We start from the raw sequence: 6,680 nt of genomic DNA, 5'->3' as shown, positions 1-6,680 counted from the left end.
GCCTCTCTTCTGTCATCAAGGTCAAAGCCAGGACTTCTGACACTAGAGAACCTCTGTGGCCTCCTCTGCTCTAATCACCACCCCTCAGGGCTACCTCAGGGTAGGGAACCCCATGCTAAAAGTATAGTCTTGCCAAGGCACAGAAAAGGAAACTGAGGCAAAGTCTACCCCAAATTCCAGGCTCCAGTGACCATCCCTGGGTCCCCATCCTGGCCTCCCATTTCCCCACAACTGAACCCTGACATGTGCTCAGCTCAGACCTGGTGAGTCCATCAGGGGTGAGCTGGAGGGCTGGGGTACAGGGGTCATTGGGGTGATGGGGCCAGGTTGGAGGCCTGAGGCCAGCCCAGGGTGGCTGCATGGCAGGTGCACACAGTTTCTGGTGAGCAGGAATCTGGCACCCTCTGCTGACCCCGCGGCGGGAGACAGCTGGTCAACCAGGCTGGGGCTGCAGCCAGCCGGAGGGGATGGGGTGGGGTCCAGCACCAAGCGGCAGCTTACCAGTCAAAAGAGCAGCTCCCCTCTCTGAATAGATCATTTTTATTGGTTTTGCAATAAGCTTATGAGACAGGAACAATCGCAATAAACAAACTGAACAAGAAATCGAAAAGATGGGCCCCGAAAGCTGTTACAGAACCCTCCTCACCTTCTCTTAATGAGTCTCTAATTTATAACAAACTCATCAGCCTAGCACCTCCAGGGTTCCCTGGCTCCAGGCTGGGAACCCATAGTCTCTGCCTCGTGTGTGCGTGTGATCTGTCAGCTCTGGGCAACTGAGACCTGGCTCCAGAGTGGCAGGAGGCTCCAGAAGGAGGAATGGATTCAGGAGAGTCCTGGGACAGGGCTGGGACTTCAGTCAAGGCTACCTCCGGGAAGATCTGGGAGGCGTGGACCTCCCCCACTAGTCGCCAGACCTCTTCAGAATGGATGGGGCTGGTTGGGGAGGACCTACCTCCCCCAAACTCCTTCCTCAACCCTCTTCCCAGCCCTAGGCTACAGATTCAGACACAGAAATCATGTCTATTTCAGAATTTCAGACTAGGGCTTGGCATGGGAAGCTGGGAGAGCTGAGAACTTCTGAACCCCTAAATTGCATACTTTTCAGATAGGATTGGGGTCCCTGATGGGGGCTGGGTTTTTTCCCTCCTCAAAATTAGAGGATAACTTAGGGCAGAGCGGTACCTTACCCCTCCTCCCTATAATTAGGCTCTCTGTGAGGGGGCCAAGTGCTCCCCATCAGACAGTGCTTCTGTGAGGCCAGGGCTGAGTCTTTTCCTTCAGGAGGGGGATCCCTGGGGAAAGGCTGCATCTCCTCCTTAGACTGCAGCCCCATGAGTCAGGGTCACGTTTCCCTACCTCATACTGGGGCTGCGGGAGAACAGGGTTACGTCTCCACCACAGACTGGAATTCCCTTAAGCATTTATTTTTCTCTAGTCCCCTTTGTCACCATGTGCCCCTGAAGCCTTTTCCCAAAGCAGCTTCCTGTTCTTCCACCTGTCCCTGCTTGAGGTACATGTTAGCCCCCGCTGTACTTCCTGGCTGCTGTGCATGGGACAGGGCACCCAAGGATCAGACCTATTTTCTTGCTCATTATGGTCCCAATTAGGTAGGGCCGTGCTTCTCCACAGGATACAAGTGCCGCCTGGCGTTGCCTACAATCCTAGGGGTAGCCACAAGATGTCAGTGTGAGGCCACGGAAATGGCTCCTGTCCTGGGGCTGAACTCAAAAGGAAGGAAATTAGATAACAGCCTGGAGGGGTGTGTGTGTGGGGGGGTGGGTCTTGGCAGTCACCCCTGTGCTTCCCTCTCTGTCCCCTCTGCAGGTCCCAATCACTGTCCTACCACTCCACCTACTCCCTCAAACTCAGGGCAATGCTCCATCTCTCTGCTCTGCCCGCAGTTCTTTGCTCCCAGAAGAGTGAATTCTGCATCTCCCTGACCTCCAGCTCTGGGGAGGATGAGGAGCTGCTGTCCCTGCTGCAGGCACCTTTGCTGGGAAGAGCAGCCCGTGCATGTGTGGCCCTGCACGTCAGCGTGGGGTGTGGCTTCAGGCCGCCAGGCACTTAAAAGCCCAGGTGTGCTTGCTTGGGGCTGCCTCTGTGTATGTGTGTGTGTGTGTGTGTGTTTGTATGTGTGTGACTCCACGAGGATTTATATCTGCCGCAAACAGAAATTTGGAACTTGAAGGGGATCTTAGAAATCACCCAGTCCAACCTCTTGTTTTATAGATGAGGAAATAGGGACCCAGAGAGAGCAAACCCTTGCCCAAGGCCATGCAGCGATTCTGGCTAGGCTGTGCCTGGAACCCAGGTTTCCTGCCTTCCAGCCCAGTGTGTGTGGGGGGTTCCTGTCTGGTTGTGTCTCCAGGGCTGTGTGTTTGGTCTACTTCTGTCTTAGTGAGTTACTTCTAACAGGTCCTGGGAAGCTCCCCAGTTGACTGTCAGCCAGCAAGGTCCTGACCAGACTCAGAAGGTGAAAGGAAGAAGGGATGGAATGGAAAGGAAGGAAGGCAAGGCGGGGGTGTGTCCATGTGTGGGTGTGGGTATCTTTGTGCTTCACTGTGGCAGCGTGTGGATGCCAGTGGGTGGGTGTGTCTGCATCTCAGTATGTCAACGCGAGTGTCTGTGTCACAGACCCTGATTCTGGTGTGTAGGTTTGAGTCGTGTGCATGTGTGTGCACGTGTGTGCTAGGACATGTGTGAGCGGCCTCTGGGAGTCAAGGCCTCTTGGAGAGGTGCTGGTGCTGCGGGCTGGATAGTGTGCGAGTGATGGTGTGTGTCAGCCATTGGTGTGTGTGTCAGTGACTCTGGCGTGTGCATCTGTCAGAGGCTGCGTGAGCAACTGTGGGTGTCAGTGAGGACATGAGTGTGTTCGTGAAAGAGAGGCTGCTCCCTCTACCCCACCTCCTTGCCCCCCACCTGACTGTCTCCCACGGCCCGGAGGGTTTCTGTGTCCCTGCCCCAGCATCAGCAAAATCCCTTATCGGTTGAGGCACCAGCCTCCGTGTTGGGATTTCAAGGTTCCTGTCGGTTCCATCCATCTTCCGGGGCCTCCTGGTATTAGCATTGATCTACAGGGGAAATGGAGAGCGCGGCTGGGTTATTACGCACCCACCCGCCTTCCCTGGGCTGTGATTGAGTGCACACAGAGAATTTTTGAAACATGGCCACCCTAACTTATTCTGTCTTCCTGCCAATAGCGTGGCGTGGGTCCAAATTACCAGTCGATACCAGCTGATCTTTTTATGTTAAACTGTGATGAAGTCACATCTGTGTGGAGATGGGATTAAGCCCTGGACCCTCTTTTAACGGAGAACTTTTGGGGTGGAAAAGGAGGAACTGGAGAGTGGACAAGGGGAGTGGTCCGCAGGCATAATGGAGGTGGGGAGCTGAGGGCAGGCGGTATGTGCAGGGCGTGCTTGCAGGGCGGTCAGAGCTGACTGCACTGGCCCCTGGCCTCCCATTCCAGCTAGTTTCTCCCCTTGTGACCCTCACTGCACTGGGGACCTCAAGGCACCCCCCCCCATCAGACTTTCCATGGTCAGCCAGTCTGGCCCTGGTGAGGCCCCTCCCTGCTTCCCTCCAAGGATAGAATTCCATTTCCCTCCAGTCCCCTCCACTCGGCTCCCCCACCCCCCCTGCACACACCTGCACCATCAAACGGGTTTGTCTTTAACCTCCAAACAGGGAACTTTAATTAAAGAGACAGTGACCCCTTTTATGAGTTTGGTCGAGTTGGGTTTCAGGGCCCTTGTCACTAGCGGCTCACATAACGCTAACAAAAGCTTACAGGCCCCAAAAGGAGCCGGTCTTCCTCGTAGACATTACAGTAGGGGCACAGGGTGGGTATGGGGGCACTGAGAATGGGGAGGCACCCCAGTGGTAACCTTGGGAGGTGGTCACTGGGTTGGAGGTTGGGGGAGGGGCCGGGCCTGGGGGCACAGACTCTCTGCAGTACCTTTGGGGCATGACCCCTATCGCCCCAGCCATCTGGACCCAGCAGTGCGGTGGGTGGGTTGGTGACAACTCCCTGTGTGAAATGGTTAGGTGCATGCAAATGTCCAGGGTTCCCATCCTGTTTGCCTGTTGGTTTGTATTATAAAACTAGAAGTAATTTCCAAGAGGAATAGATTGGATAGAACTTACTCTAGGAACAGTCGGATTTTTAATCACATATTCAAAGGCAAAGTGATTTTACGATAAAACCTAATTGCTAATAACTGTAATAATACCACTCAACATATGGCATGACACACAAATTCTGTCCTGGATCTGGAGGGGCAAACACTGCACAACACACACTGCTTGGAAGGGAGCTGTCCCTCCATAGGCAAGAGCTAAATCCAGGCCTCCTTGTACCTCCTGCTCTCCCTCCCCCACCTCCATCTCCCTTAAAGATCCCAAATGTGGACAACTGTTGAGTTAGTGTTAGGAGTTTGAAGGGTCCTTATCTTTCATCTAATCACCTCTTAACTGTTGATTTTTAACTAAGGGCTTCTCTAGGTCCTATAAGAGATGTTTGCTTGCCCTTTGATCTAGTTCTTTGATATCCTTTGTGAATTCTTTAAGCTGAAGAGGGCTGCCCAATCTGCCACACTTATTCATTCAACAAACATCAGGGGCTCTTAAAAGAGACCTGTGGGTAATTGATTATTTCCGAAAGGTTGGGCTTTCCCTAAGTGGGGTACACTCCCATTAATCAGGGGCTGATAAATTGTCAATGATCTGCATGGGGAATTAGCCACCTAAATGGTAATCCAGGGTTGCCTCTACTGGAAACTAGGGTTGAGTCCAAATTAGTAACTTTGTAGAGTTGGCAATTTAAGGCCAAAATTGAACGAAGGGGATCCTCAGCACCCCCCACCCCGCTCACTTCTGCTGCCACCCGTTGGCCCCTGACTCTTCCTGGTGACACATGTGCTTGCCATGTGGGGACACTTAGGTGGGATGTGGGGACATCTGTGAGAAGACCCACGCCCAAGGAGGAGAGCACATAGACCAACATGAGAAACATGATCTCATCCTGGGTCTACTCACTCCCACGTGTGGCCCTTCCCCCGTGCACACACCTACCCACGTGAGTGGCCTGTCTGTGTGTGTGCCTGGAGTGCATGCACCAACAGAGAGAGGTCACAGCCCCTTCCCTCCTCCCCGGGGCAGGGATCTGGAGGCCGGAGGGGTTGGGGAGTAATTGGTTTTGGCGTTTCCTACCTCTGCTGCCCGGGAAGCTTTCTCTGTTTCATCTTCAGCCTGATCAATCCCTAGTCATGTGCCTTTCCACATGGGCGCCCCCGACCCCCCAACTCACTACGCTCTTGGAAACTTCGTTAGTGCCATTAATCTGCTGACCCAGGCAAATCACCACCTCTTCCTGCAACCCAGCCTCTAAACCCTTCTCCTCAAGACCACCCCCTAGGATCTGCTAAGCATCCCCCAGAGCTGGCTCCCTCTCCTTTTCTCTTCCTGTTCCAGGTCACCCCTTTCTGTCTGAAGGCCTCCCCAAACCTATCGCCTCCAACGTGGAATCCTCCTTCTTCCTCATTTCTGTCCTCATACTCACCCGTTTCCAAGTATTTCCCTGCGCGTGAACACCAGCACTTTGCATGTAAGGAAATTAGTCCGTGTGCCTGCAACCTAGTGGTGGAGGGTGTGGGGTCAGGCTCTGGCTGTGGGAACCCGACACGGAACCGTATTGAGGGCTGATTGTACTCCAGGCACGGTGCTGGACACTTAACACAGGTAAATAATTTAACCCTCACAACCCAAGGGGCAGGCATTATTTCCCCCATTTTAAAGATGAGGGAAGGTGAGGCTTGAGAGATTAAGCACTTGTTCATGAGTAGCAGAGCCAAGATTGGGACCCAGATCTGTCTGCCTCTAAGACCATGTTCTTTCAGCTATTGAGGAAGGAAGGGGGCCCCCATCCTTGAGCTAGGTTCCAGGTATCCCCCCTAGAAACTTCCTATGATAAGGACTCCCTGACGTGAGGTTTGTCCCTCTTTTTTCCTCTGCTTGAGCTAGGTCTTGAGATTGGGGTGAGTGTGAGTGTGCGTGTCTCCCCTTTTCCTCTCACCCCAAAAAGGGCCCATGGTGCCCAGACCCCTGTTAGAGGCCCCAGGCTGCACCCCACTCCAGGGTGCACCCCTCTCAGCAGGCTCCAGGCTTATGGAAGAAGGGCCGGCTCCTTCCGTGGCCTCCGTGGCTGATGTGCTGGGCCCATTGTGCAGGCGGGAACAAAGCCTGCGGATTTAAGCTGAGTGACCAGGCGGCTCTGCCATGCAGAAAAGACCGCCCCCCTCGAAGCCGGGCCCAGCCGGGGGCAGGAGGAGGACGGAGAGAAAGGGGACAGGGAACCTTTGAAAGTAACTAATTAAAGGGCCTTTGCTTGCCCCCTCCCCCTGGGCGCCTAATCTCTCTGGGGCAGCAGCCAGACAATGTGCCCCTCTGCCCCGCCCCCCTCACCCGAGTTTTAAAACAAGAGACAACTTGAAGTTAATGAGCGCCACCTGACGGAGTCCCCTAATGAGAGGGGGCCGCGGGGCGGCTCACACATTCTCTGGTTCCATGAATAGCTCCCCCCACCCCCCGAGTTTTATTCATCTCGGGCCAGGGGCCGGGGGCAGAAAGGAAGGGGGCTGCTGGGCCTGGAGCGCGTGGACTCTGGTGCAGTGTGGGCGGGG

Source organism: Mesoplodon mirus (assembly GCF_964341445.2).
Source record: "Mesoplodon mirus genome assembly, chromosome: 2".
NCBI classification, from domain to species: domain Eukaryota; kingdom Metazoa; phylum Chordata; class Mammalia; order Artiodactyla; family Ziphiidae; genus Mesoplodon; species Mesoplodon mirus.
The sequence above is the reverse complement of the archived record's forward strand: the minus strand, read 5'-3'. Positions refer to the sequence as shown.